General features: G+C 34.7%; 1 protein-coding gene across 2 annotated transcripts in view; it reads right to left on the reverse strand.

Annotated features, from left to right (window-relative positions):
* Positions 1-14,857, reverse strand: part of FAM210A (family with sequence similarity 210 member A) — a 39,899-nt gene that overhangs the window by 15,234 nt on the left and 9,808 nt on the right. Inside the window, exon 1 of one of the 2 annotated variants that reach the window (XM_051970515.1) lies at positions 9,253-9,571. The exons of the other annotated variant lie outside the window; for it this stretch is intronic. The gene's annotated coding sequence lies outside the window, so the exon portion shown is untranslated. Of the gene's footprint in view, positions 1-9,252; positions 9,572-14,857 lie in introns of those variants that run through there. 2 annotated transcript variants of the gene reach the window in all.

Genomic DNA, 14,857 nt, shown 5'->3' on the forward strand with positions numbered 1-14,857 from the left:
ATCAATCAAAGGACAGGTGGGGCATGATAGCAGCTGAGGTTACACCCAGAGAGACTTTAGAAATTCAGAACTCTGATGTCATCAACCAACAGAAAAGCAATCAGGATTACAGTTGGGAAGAATACAGGCCTTTTAAGACAACAAGACAACATCCAATGCAAACAGCTCCAATGTAATTACCAGATGATGAGAAGAAATCCCAAAAGTGGTAAATAGAAGAGAATTAGATAGGTTAACTGCTTGGGGAAGAGGATCTGCTTATATTTCCACAGGTGGAAAAGGAATCAGATGGCTAACAATGAGACTGTCAAAAGAACTTTAAAATCTTCAGCTTTCAGTTCCTGAAAAACCAGCAAGAATCACTGGATTCCCTGAGATGAAAAATTGTTGATGAGACTTTTGCAGTACTTCAGAGCTTACAGGAATTATTAGATTCCTGGCGCATGAACTAATGGACAATGGATTCCTTATGGACTATTTCTAGGACTTATGGACATTTGTAAATTTTCAGGTCGATTTATGTTGTTACATTACTACTTGCCTGTGTTATATTACTATGTGCTTATGTATTTTAAGCAATTGCAAGAATCATTGGATTTCTTGAGATGAAAGATTGTTGATGAGACTTTTGCAGTAGTTAAATTTTCATGTTGATTCTTGTTATTTGTTACATTACTACTAGCCTGTGTTATATTACTATGTGCTCATGTAAATTATGTATAATGCCTCCAACAGAGATGGAAGATCTCTCTTATCTCCTTCTGGGGGGCCCAGCCACCAATTTGCCGCGGAGAGAGGGCTTCTGGCGTAGCTCCACTGAAGTCCGTCAAAAGTGTTCTCTGCAGCAGAGTCGTTTCTCTCGAGTCTAGCGCGATCAGCCAGCCAAGAGGAAAAAATGTATTCTGCCATAGATCCTTCATCGCTGGCTTTTTATCTGCCTCTTCTGAGAGAATGGGATTATGGGTTTTCTCCCATAGTGCTCTCTGGCCCAATGACTTTAAGGGAGGTGTGAACTCTCTTGAAGTTAGAAAGTGTACTTTGTGAAGCTAGCATACTTGTGGAGTCCAATGAGTAAAGGTGGGAACACAAGCCTTGTCTTGATTAGTTCTACTTAGTACCTTGTTTCAGGTTCTGGCCAAAACAACTTCTTGTAAGATTAGATCAACTCTAATTACTTAGCAGTTAGTAAGGATTCCAACACAATATGTATTATTTCTTGTCTTAGGGATGGGGAAAAGTAAGGGAAAGAGGGAAAAATTTGGAACTCAAAATCTTACAAAGTTGAATGCTGAAAACTTTTCTACCTGATTGGAAAAAAAATACTATTAAGCAAAACATAACCAAACAAAACCAAACCTTGAATTTGATCCTACATATCATGTAAGCTATAGTCCTGGATATATCTCTTCTTTTCTTCTCAGCTAAGGAAGCACAATAGATTGATTGGCTAACAAAGAATAATGAGAAAATGATCAGAAAGAAGAGAATAGTACCAAGAAAATGGCACTATCCATGAGGGAAGAATGGTAAACAGCATCAGATGCTGTAGGGATCAAAAAAGCAGAAGATTGAGAAATGGACATTAGACTTGGTAAATAAGAGAGTAATAGCAATTTTGGAAAAGAAACAAGTCAGAAACCAGATAAGTTAAGGAGAGGAAAGAAGTTGAGGTAAATGCAATGAACTTTTTCTAGTGTTTTATCTGAGAAAGTAAAGAGAGATACAGTTAAGTTTCAGAGGATTCTAGGTTCAAGTAACTTTTTTTTTTTTTTTTTTAAGGATGTTTGTAGGCAAATTAAGTGGATGAAGAGGGGATGCCCGTGGAGGCAAACTGCCAGAAATGAAAGGAGCTAAGAGTTAAAGAGAAAAAAGGAGAAGGGGGAGGTAAAAATAAAGGAGGGTTTTATTCCCTAGATCATTTCCTATTTGACCAAAGATGTTATTTTTATCCACTAAAGTTCCTGGCTCCTTCAACTGCTACTTCCAACAAGCTGCAATTTCATGAATTCTCCACAGAAAACCAGTAAAACCTCTATATTCAGCACTGTTTTCATGAGTTGCTATGGCTTTAAAATTTAACACCAGGTAGCCAATCTAGCAACAAGGTTCTTTAAACTTAGCTTACAAGCTAGTTTAACTACTAGTCACTAATTCCTTTCTCTCCTTTCCACTCACTTTTTTACACTTTGCTAATCCCTAATACTAGTTCACCCTTCCCAAACTCAACATGCCAAACATTGAACTCATCATCCTATACTTTTTTCTAATCTTTTTTTATTTGTACTAAGGAGACTGTTTACTCAGCCAGATTTATTTTCTCTGACTCTCCATCTCCTAACTCCTTGTCTTAATCCAATCTACTGCATAATTCTGTCAATTCTATTTTGCATGTCTCTTATATCTGTCAAATTGACCTCTTCCTTCCATGCACATGAGATCACTATCTTAAATCAGGGCTGCACTATTTATCTCCTGGTTTCTCTACTGGACTGCTAAATAATCTTCCTAAAAGCACATCACTTCCTTTGCTCAAAACCCTTTGGTGGCTCTCTACTGACAAAAGTCCTGTCATTTAAAATTCTCCACAACTTGATTACAATCTCCTTCACTGGCCTCATATTTCATGTACTCACCTATGTTAGAGCCAAACTGTATTCCTATTTTCCAAAGTGAATATATCATTTTCTATCTCCATGTATTCATAAATGTATGATGCCTGGAATTAATGATTTCCCTCACCTTCGACATTAAGAATCCTTATTTTTCTTCATTATTTATTTCAGAGGTCAGGTAGCCTCCCAACTGTGGATGTTCTCCGACTCTAATTTGCAGACTCTATTCTATTCCCTTTTGTGGTATTTCTTTCATCTTCCTTGATTTTTCTAATATGATTAATAATAAGCTCAGCTATCACAGCTTCCAGTTCCTTCAGATCCCGAGGATGCTTAATTCTAATTTTGTTTCTCCTTTCTCTGCAGAGGAGAACAGATTTTACAGTAGATGAAACATAACAAAAATGACTAGCAGTGAGTTGATATTCAAGATAAAATCATGACTAAGTGGACAATTATCTGCCCTGACGAATTTAAGTTACCTGGTTGTAATGTTCTCTGGTTTAGTTTTCTTAGGGTCTCTTTTCAGTTCAGCAATCACCACAAGTGTAGCCAGATGTTAAAGTCCAAATACTTTATTGTCTCTTTGCCTTATCCTGGGCAGCTTTCTGGAGAGACTTTCAGTCTGTCCTTGGTCTTAGTGGGGGAAGTGCAGGAGGCCAGGCCAGCCACCAGGAAGATTGAAGATCAAACTGAATTTCTCCCCTTGGTTCTGAGAGCTTAAGCTCCTGTCTCCAGTTCTTTGTCTTCTCTGCCTCTGCCTCTAGTCCCAGCTTATATGCTCTACACTGAGTATAAACCAATCATTATATCACTAGGAAACTATTATTTTTTGTAAGATTAAATCAATGATACTGAGCTTAGAGAACACCCTGCTAAACTAGATAACCATTGTCTCATCAATTCCATTTAGTACCTTGTTTCAAGTTCAGAGTTCTGTCCCATAACACGTAGTTCAGATGAATTTTGCATTCTGGGGTTCTAAGAGAATGGCAAATGACTGCTGAGCTACTGTTATTCTGGAAAGATAAGGGAAGATGGAAGAGGTACCACAAAACTGGGAAAAGGGCAAGTATCTTAATTTTAAAAAAATTAAGAAAACAGAATATGAAGTTTATATGCTGCATACCTGAACTTTAATACCTGAGGAAATTGAAGACTAGATAGCTGGTGAAAACCTAAAAAGAGAAACAGTGAACTAGTTTGGATTTGTTAAGAATAGATCATGCTAGATTAACTTCATTTCCTTTTCTGACAAAATTGCTGAACTAGAAGGTGAAAGAAATGCTGTGGATGTAATTTATCCAAAGTTTTGATAAAGTACCTATTCTTTTAGAGAAGATGGAGAAATATAAATTAGATGACAGTGTAATCAGGTGATTCAGAACTGATTAAACTCCAAAAGTACCTATTAATGGTTTGGCGTCAAAAATAGGTCTCCAAGAGAAGGACTTGAATAAAAACATAGAAACTACGTTCATCAAGTACATGGATTAATGTAGCTAATCAAGGATAAAAGAATAAAGCTCCAAAAGTATCTTGACAGGCTACAATCAATCTGGGTTGAAACTAGTAAGGATAAATTTGCTATGGATAAATGTCAAGGATTTGTATTTGGATATAAAAACATCTCCTTCAAAAGTTTAAGCTTGGGGATTGACAGTTTAATAAGTCAGCAGCATAGTGTGGCAGTCAAACAAAGTCTAATGTGATCTTGGTCATTATTGAAAGGATAGTTTTCAGGTTTAAGAAGATGAGAGTGGTACTGCATTTGGCAGTTAGTGGAATTCATTTAGAGTACTGTGTTTTGTTCAGGACCCTGACAGGCTAGAGAACCTCAGGAGGAAGAGAACCATAACAGTTAAGGATTTCAAATCCATAACATATGAAGTTCAACTGAAGGATTTGGGCATGTTTAGTCTGGAGAAAACTACAATAAGACAAGATTACCTTCAAGTATCTAAGGGGCTGGCATGTAGAGTTAAGGATTAGATCCACTCTGTTTGAACACAGAACCAGAAGCAATGGGTAAAAGTGGTAAAAGAATAAGGCCTGATATCAGGAAAATTTTTCTGATGATTAGTTTTCTAAAAGTGAAATAGGCTTGCTGTAGAGGTAGTAGGTTCTCTCTGCTTGAGAGTTTTTAAACCACTAATATGAGCTAGACTAGATGGTCCCTAAGCAAATGAAGACTATTTCCTTTTAAAGTTATTATTATTTTTTTTAGATTGGAAATCTAAAAGCATGCATGTATGCTGAAGAGAAATCAATAGAAAGGAAGAGATTAAGAAAAACATAGGGGATTATCAATGAAACTAGAAGAGGGAAGGAATGGAAAATAAACATGAGGTAGTTAAAGGGGATAGTCCACTGCATCCTGAGAAAGGAGGGAAAGATGGCAAAGAATTTCATAGGTGTGAAAGTAGATGACTGAGAAATTTCCCAAGAAATTATACGTTCATTGAGAAAAAAGATAAAGTTGAAGAAAAGATAAGCCAATTCCATTTTCCTTAGTTAGATTCTAAGCTACTGAAGGTATAGCTGGGATAATATAGAATTGTGATTTCAAAATATTTCAATATATTGAAATAAAAAATGTGTTCTTCAATTGTTCATCTCAAAACTTCTGCATCAGCTCAATACACTGAAAGTATGACTGATCTAGTCAGTACAATAATGGAATTAAAATACAAGATGATAGTACTAAGTCAAATATAAGTCAGTATACGATAAATTTTATGTAAACATCAAAGTCTCAATTTAGTAATTTTTTAAAAAATAAAAAGTACTTAATTTTTGTTTAAATTTTGTTTAAGAAACTTTGAGAAATTATCTGCTTTTTGAGGTCAAGACACTTTTAAGTATGGAAAGATTTTCACCAGTAAGCTGGCCACTTAGTGATGAATTCTTCAGTCATGGCAGTTTATGAAACAAAAAGATAAAAAGTAGTCCTCAATCTTGTATAATACATTTTTATAGTAAAGTTAATAATTGAAGAAAAGGGGACAAAGGGTACTAAAGAATCACATAGATTTTAGGCTTCTGTAAACATTTACTTGGCAGTTGATATTCTAAATGTGAAATTCTTGTCCAGTATCCAAGTGATGCTTATATTACAAGAGAAACTTAATCATATCTATCTTAATATTCTTGCTAATACAAAATAAAAAAATGAAAGGAAACTGTGAGCATAGTGGAAGCATGGCAGAGAGGCAAAGAGTTGTTACTATATGGTATATCCAAAGATAACATGAAGTATTTCCTCGAACAAATTATTTCATATAGCAGTGATCCAGATTTGGAAATGGCCATTAGAAACATGACTGTAGTATGGATATGTAGTATGTAGTGTTGGTTGCAGAAAATTCCATCAAGAATTCAGTAATATGGGCAACTAGCTGGCACAGTGAATAGAGCATGGGCCCTGAAGTCAGGAGATCTGAGTTCAAATCAAGCCTCAAAAAGAGGCTCTATTTATCACACTAACTATATGACCCTGGACAAGTCACTCAACCGCCTTCTCCACCAAATAAATTCAGTAAGACATGTTAAATTAAATCAACATTTACTGTATTACTTTATTACATGACTTCAATGTAAAGATGAGCAAAGTAGAGAATGGTGAAAAATATTGTTTTAAAATATGGTTCTGGAATAAATAAAAGACAAAGACTATTAGGAACATACAGAAACCTCATGCCTGTGAGTCATGAATACTTTTTTAAAGAAGGGATTTAATTATATTTTTAACAAATTGGAAATGATTGGTCAAATAATTCTAAATTTAACTACTGTGATCAGACCGATGACATGTTAGATGAAATATCAAACTCAAAATCAAATTAGACTACAAAACAAGCTGTTCAAATTAAGGCATTGCTAATCATAAACAAGCTGCTGCCCACATAAAAAGGGATATAGCTAAAGAACAGATATTGACAGACTACCAACATTTCCAAGTCTAATAAATAAAAACTGATTGCCACCAAGAAAAAGACCATATGACTCTAGAAACTTTGTCAGTTTGCAAAACCAGGACTACTGACAAAAAAAGGCAATACTATTTTATAATAATTTATTAAAATCTTGAAGACAGTAAAAAATTATTAGTAATATTTCCACATAAGCCCATCAATAAGCAGCAGAGAAGAAAACAAATTTAGAGAAAGGAGAGCAAGACATAACAATACAAAGTTAGACCATGATAGGACAGAACACTCAAGTATGAAAATTCAAAGAAAACAAATGAAAGAAAAATGGGAAAGACCTAAAATTATATAAAGTCTTAATGTATTTTTCTTTTCAATTCAAAAACATAAAAGTTTACATTTCTAAAGACTAGGAAAGCAAAAAACTGTCAACTACTGTGTATATCTTACATTTATATTAAAAGTATATATTAAGTTTAAAAGACTACTACCACATTTGTGCTGTTTGTGTTCCTTTTTGAACTTCTTGGCTTCATGTATTTCTTATTGAAGAACCATGTTTTCCAACATATTTGTCTACTATCCTCCCTTTACCCTATTTTGCAGTATAACCATCCAATATTACAATATACATTGATTTAATTTTGATTATCTGATTTCTTTAAGAGCTTTCTCATAAAACAAATAAGTTCATAAACAACAATAATCTTTAAGGTGATTTTGTTTCCTTTTAATGTATAGTAAAATAATCTTCAAATTCCTTTATTTATCTCTGTAAGCTTGCAAGACAGCATTCCATTTACTTGCAATTTCCTTTAGTTTTGACGCTTATTTATTGAAACATCTTAATATTAGTCATTTCCAGTAGTATGACTATTGGTAGATTATTAGTCAAGGATCTCATATTTCAAATGATAATAGCTAAAGAAAAATTGTCGGATGTTTAGTACTCTCTATCATTTTGTCACAATTACTTTAAAAACAGAAGGGGATATCCTGGCCTGAGAACCTTGGAAGGAGATCTGATCTGTCTCTGATACTTATTTGATATGTGGCTTTCAAAGGTATTCACTTAATACCTACAGCCCTCAGCATCTTCATTCCTTAATAATAGTTGCTTTCTCTACTTCATGGGTTTGTCATGGAGTTCAAATGAATTAAGTTTGCATTTTGCAAACTTTAAAGTTAGATGTTAGTTACTACTATTATTAGATAACAATTACATTTGCAAAAAGTTGTGTCTTGGTGCCATTAAAATGCCTTAGTCTGGAAGATTCCAAGTAGGACTTTGTGAAGAAATTTTTATTCCAATAATTGAAAAAAATTCTTGCTTTTTCAATTTTCAAATGGTTTTAAAATTTATTCCAAATTACTCCAAAGAAAAAAAAAGTTTTCTAATACTTATAGAAAAATCAATGCTGTTAAAAGTTGGATTGGGGGGTAGCTAGGTGGCACAGTGGATAGAACACCACTTCTGAAGTCAGGAGGACCTGAGTTCAAATCAGCCATAGACACTTAACACTTTCTAGCTGTGTGACCCTGGGCAAGTCACTAAACCCCAATTACCTTCAGCCAAAAAAAAAAAAAAAAAAAAAAAAAAGTTCTATTATCACTTTATGAGTTTTTCAAACGAAGTCTTTAAATTATAGCTACCAGTTAGTTAATCAGAAATGCTTTCTTCAAGATCCATCAACAATCATATTGTTGCTACAATAGCATATTCTTGCAAAACTGTCAAATAAATTCAAGTTTATATAAAAGAGGAATTATTGCTAAGGGTCAATTTTCTTCTTTAGCAGTTACAGACTGATACTAATATTTATTACTGAAACTATAAACAACAAAAAAAAGGGGCAAGAATTGCACAAGCTCTGTTTTGGCTTGTAACAACATTGATACGAAAAATTTAAATCACTAGTATATGAAGTTAATTATTAATGTTAAACTTGGGCTAACATTACATAATTTTCCTTACCAATATCATTTAAACACTGGATTTTTATCTATTTTTTTATAATTTTGATTTTAATTCTATAACTAATACTTATTTAAAAGAACATTTTGTGGTCTTAGATGATTTAGATATGGCACATAAATTATCCTATCAAAATAGATACATTAAAAAAAATTAGTAACTTTTTTTGTATGTTCACTGTCTTAGTTTTAATAAAATTTTAAGTTCTATTTCAAGAAATCAGTCATCTTAAAGACATTTACACAATCATTCTAATCATACCTTTATTAAATCAAATTTAATTTGATATTCAGGGAAAAAAAGTAAGCATACATATTTATGACATTTCTTAGTTACTATTTTCTTCCAAGCTAATGTACTAAATCTATTCCATTTAACTTTTATTATAGGCTACTAATCTACCTCCTTTTTGTGAATGTTTGTAAGATAGATATTATATGACATATATAATATATACATACATGCATGCATATACACACATGTGTGTGTGTGTGTGTGTGTGTGTGTGTGTGTAAGGATGGTTTATAAAAGCAGATTTGAGCCAACAAAATCTCAATAGATAAATTAAGATTTGGCCCTTATCAGATTTAATTTTTTCAGAAAAGGTTAATGTATGCCCTCTTGTGAATTCCTATGGAATTGCATCTTTATACATATTTCTAAATGGAGAAGAGATAATCATCATTCTTCAACTTTACTAACAAATTTCTTTCACACAAAATACTTAGATCTTTACCTCTTTCCAAAGAATCAGATGTGGCACAGTGGAAAGAGTGCTGGATTTGGAGTTAGACAGCCTGCATGCAAATCCTGGTCTGTCATATGCCCAAGATCAACAGGTAGTAAAGTAACTTCACTTCTCTGGGCCTCAGTTTTCTCATTTATAAAATGAGGGGGTTGGACTAGATGACTTCTAAGATCCCTTCTTGCTCTAAATATGTGATCATGGGTGAAAATAGCATCATCATCCATTAAAATGTACTAAGTTCCCATCCCATGAGTACTGCACTAGGTCAGTGGTTCTCACAGGCAATCAGCAGATTACTGGTGGTCTACTGCAAAACAAAACAAAAAGCAGAAAAATTAGCATTTCTGTAATGTAAGTAGATAGGAATGTAGCTATTATTTGCCTGAGCAAAAAGCCATATAAGATGTTTTATTTGTAGTAGCTTTAGGAGTGAGCAGGATTAAGTAGATCATGATACTTTAAGATGGAAGAGTTTCTTGCTTTGGGACAAGAAAAGGCAAATCAGTCTTAGTAAACACCACACCCTAACATTCAGACATATATAACTTATTTAGTAAATTTCAGATTACCTTAACCCTGTCCAAAGGAAAGAATAAAAAGCCCTCTCTTAAACTATCCTAAACTCCTTTAAACTAAAATACCCAATTCTCATACCTCGGATTTTTATGTATATGTAAATTTTATTCTGGTAGAATTTAAACCCTTTAAGGGCAGGTGAAGTTCAATTTATGAGCTACACACTACTACAGTATGAAGTACATAGTAAATAAAAGTTTATTGACTGACTGATGATGGAATCAGAAAAAGTATCTTGCAAAAGGTAGATCAAAAAGTATCTGAGGCCAGAACCAGGATTTACAGGAAATTATAGACAGGTTTCATCTCAACAGTGTTGTGCCACAGTTCCCTTTTAATGTCCTGACCCAGTTTCCCTATGTCCTATTCAGTTACTCTGCCTCAGGTTATAACCATTCCCTCTTAATGTTTGATGGGATAAAGGTCTTTATCCATTTTAGATATCATTAGAAAATCAGGAGCCTCTCTGGTACCTCCCTCTATTATGTCATCCTAAGTGCCTCCCCTCATTAGATCATCCCCATGCAGGTACCTCCCCCATTATGTCATCGTTTTTGTTACACTATAAAAGAATCTTGTATCTGACATTCACTGCTGAATGGTCTCATTCAACCCTGGGACCACTTGGTCCTAGTAAATCTCTCCCTTTAAAATAAAATATTAAATTGTTCTCTAATCTCTATCTTGCCTCAGTTTCTCCGGCATTACATTTTGGAGGTCCCATCAAGATGTTAGAAAATCTCTGCTTAGGCCTCAGGATAGCTGGGGATTTGAATTCTTGGCCTGGAGAGGCTGGCCCCCTGGATTTTTTTTCCCCAGAGCCTCTGGGAAAGAGAGCAATTTCCAGCCACAACAGCCTGATGGTAGACACCCCCATTTTGGCTAAAGGACATTAAGTCTGTATGAGTACCTTTTGGGATACTATGTGGTTCTGATTAAGTCTTAAGACCTGTTCTGTATGCTAGCATCTGGATTCCCAGAATTATGAAATGCTGACAGGCATAAATTCTGGGAATAGGGTCTTTTGGAAGCAGGGGAGTCTACCTGCATATCTAAGACACATCTGTATGCCAGTTGGCACAACTCTGGGCATTCCAGAGTATAAATCTGGGTGTCTTTTAAGACACTATCTGGCTAAAAACTCCATTTGGATTCAGAAGACTCTGGCTATTTTTCAGGGCTATTCTTTCCAGATAGTCCCTGGTCTGTGTCTGACTTCACAGTCTATGTATGTTCTGTGTGTGATTTGTCTGTTTTTGTTAATTTAAGAGCTCTGTTAAGTTTAAGAACAATGATCAAGAAATTTGGGAATTGGTTATTTCAATGTTGCAACTGTACTTAGTATAATTACTTCTGAACTCCAGCTGGAAAAAAAAAAAATTTGATTAGGAATTTTAGGATGATTCTAAATTTGGGAAATAATTTTACTATTGCCTTTGCATGCCAGATTTGTTCTGAGCATTCTTTTGGGCAGTTTTTAAATTATGGGAAATAATTTTACTGTTGCCTATGCAGTTATCTTTAAGTATAAGATCTTAAAAGAACAACAGCTTTTTAAGAAGTTCTGTTAACTTTCCTGAAAGGGGTCATGTGCCTCTAATTAGGTAAAGTATGTAGCAAAAAGGATCTGACTTTTCTAAAGGCTTCAACTCTGGGCAAGTTGGAGCATAATAGCCATGTGGGGCTAGAGGGAAAGAGAGAAAAACTATGCTGTTTCATTATTTGAAATATGATAGGAAAAGCAGTTTTATATTATTGGGAATTTAAAGCTGTAATTGATTGGATTTTAAGTTAAAATATAGGTAGCTTACCTTGGGAAGTTGTGTTTGTATCTCCCTACTTATATGGTATATTGCTTTCTAGAAGTATTGGGTAATTTGTAAACTATATCCTTTTTCACCCCGCTGCCTCTTTGGAGGTGGAGTGGGAAGGGTAGCCATGTGGAATCTTGTCTTCTCTCCTCCCTCTAAGCTGTATTCCAGCTTTTAAAAAATTTTATCAAGTTGTAGTCAGTCACCTGGTTCTTGGCTAAAAGAAGCAAACTGATTTGTATAAATATAAGGTTGTGGTAAATATCTGTTTGGTATTTACCCGAAACTTTGATTAATAGGATCTGTTATTGGAGGTAAAATTTCTTGTGTTTGTAGTTAATATGTTCCTGCATTTTTTTCCTCCTGTAACTGAGTTCTATAATCAGAGCAATGGTCAATAAGAAACTATTAATGCAATTCAATTATGTCCATACCTTGCTGTTTCCAATCTGGTTATCTATCTGTAATCTATACGCTAAATACTTGAGCAAATAAGTATTTAATCTGGTCTTCTATTGGTTACCAGATATTATGTCTGGATATTCAAGTTTTTTTTTTAAGGTTTATAACTAATTAGAGGCCACATCTTGTAGTAGTCCTTGTGGACTAGTCTTTCTATCTCAGACTGTCCTAACTTTTCTTTGTTAGATTTCTTTTTTTTTGTTTCTAGATTTGGTCTAGATTTGGTTTCTAGATTGACTTGCTTCTGGTACCTAGATCAAGCTTTGATTGTTAGCATGCCACACTATATACCCATCCCCCTCCCTGGACTGAGCATCTCTCCACCCATCTTCAGCAGGAAACAGTTTTTGAAAAACTTGCTCCTGATGTAATTTGGACTGATATGGGGGAGTGGAAAAGTGTTAAATTATTGTTAAAATTTTAACTGTATTATGTGTTTAAACCTTGGGATGGAAACTGTTAAACTTGTGTTAACTATTGCGGTTATGTTTGAGGGATTTTTAGTCTGTTATGTATATGTATAATGTATATGACTTTTGATTCACTTGGGATTTATATGTGGAATGGTTATTTGATAATTCCTTTCTGTAAGAAAAAAAAAGGAAGACATAGGAAATTGGGGTTATTTTCTTAGGCACTTTTGCCCTACTCCCTATCTTACTAGTTCAGCTTTAATTGTAAGTCCTTTAAACAGTCCTTTTCATTTTTTACTCCTTGCTTAAATTTACTGGACTATGATTTGCTGGTTTACTTTAACTTTGAAAGCCCTTATTCTGTTGGAATTGCCCTGGCAGACTCAGTTTTGGGGATTATTTTCTAGAAACACTCAGAAATCTGACACCTGTCTTGGGACTGGCAGTCTCTCTGATCTGTATTTCCACTCCTGTTACCTTAAGTCCTTAATTAATATTTCAGCATACCTAAAAGGACCTTGCAATTTGGTATCAGGCTTCTAAAAGTTTGGGGTTTGCCTGCTTTGGTCTAACTGCATAATCTGCTCAGAAATCTGATCCTTTCTGCAGCCCTGTCTGTTCCTCTGGGTGGGGACAGGTGGAGCTACTCCAAGCCTCTCCCTTTTTCCTTAGAGTGGATTGCCCCTCTGAATGGGCAGTAAGACTGTCTTGAGCCCTTGCTGCCCTAAGCAGAGGCTGAGTTAAATGCACAAATGACCACAGACCTAACTCACAGTGAACTGTCCATCTCAAACTAGATTCTCTGGCAAGGATGCTGCCCAACTGTAGAGGACCTGACATGATTGCAATACGGAGCCTTTATGTATTACTGATTGACTCTGGGATTATCAGGGAGAGACTTTTCCTTGCCAGAAGTCCTTGCATTGTTCTAGCTTAATTTTGATTTTTATTTGGTCTATTTACTTCACATAGAGTTGGTCAATTATGGTGCTAAGACCTTCTAGAGGAAAGTAATTCAATGATTGGAATAGTTAGAAGAGAGAGTGTGGAATGTTGTTCCCTCTTAATGTCCTGACCCAGTTTCCCTAATTGTCTTATTCATTTACTCAGCCTCAGATTATAACTATTCCCTCTTAATGTTCGATGGGATAAAGGTCTTTATCCATTTTAGACATCATTAGAAAATCAGAAGCTTCTCTGGTACCTCCCTCCATTATGTCATTCCCCATCCAGGTATGCTTTAAATCCACCTCTGCTGGACATATTGGTTTTATGGAATCTTGTATTTGACATTCACTGCTGGATAGTCTCATTCAGCCTTGGGACCAAACCATGGATCCATTTGGTCCCAATAAATCTCTCCTTTTTAAATAAAATATTAAATTGTTCTTTAATCTCTATCTTGCCTCAATTTTTTCAGCATTACAACAATTATTTTTATTCTGCCATACCACTTCCTAAACTTCCAAAATATTCTCCATTAGTCATTTAATAAAGTTCAAAATACTCTATATCCTGGCATTCAAAACTCCTCAATCAGAACCCAATCTTGGGTCTTCCAATACTTCTCGATAGCCAAAAGGACCTATTTGCCAAATCCTGACAGGTTTATTCCACATCTACAAATAATGGTTCTTCCTCTCTATTGAAGCAAAAAAAAATTTTTATTACCTACCCCAAGACAAAACACTCTCCCATGATACATTTATTATCTATACTACTTATATTATATTTATCATGAAGCCTTATTCTATTTGCTTTTTACAAAAACAGATGTCATTTACATAACTAGACTGTAGATTCCTGTCTCACAGTTTTCTAAATCATTGATGGTAAATGACTGAGGAATGTTCAGTAAATAATTGCTGATTATTTCTGTTGTGATTTCTAAAATATGAATTCTAGGGCCTCTTGGAGATAGAAAAGATGATCATATGGTCTCTGTGACCTGGAAACTTTAAACTAGGGGAAGAGGTAGAATTTGGTTTTGTTTCTCTTTGCGATTACTTGAAGGTTATAATAAATCAAATACATACAAATAATTAGTTATAGGGTAACAGACTTTTATTACACCTATACAGAACTCAAAGTCTGACTAATTTAGCTGCTTTGATGTCTGGATTTAAAACATTTAAAGAAGTGATAGCAGCCAAGTCTGAAGGTCACAAAATGAGGTTTAGTAGTAGGGAGTTTGCTACATATCCTCAATGCCCGGAGGCCCCCCCTTTCTTATCCCCAGTTTAGCTAACAGGTGACAGCTGTCATCATAGCTATGGAATTCTACACTCTATAATCTGAAACTCAAGATCAACTACTCTCTTAATTTAAATT

This window comes from Antechinus flavipes, chromosome 1 (genome assembly GCF_016432865.1).
Source record: "Antechinus flavipes isolate AdamAnt ecotype Samford, QLD, Australia chromosome 1, AdamAnt_v2, whole genome shotgun sequence".
Taxonomy (NCBI): Eukaryota; Metazoa; Chordata; class Mammalia; order Dasyuromorphia; family Dasyuridae; genus Antechinus; species Antechinus flavipes.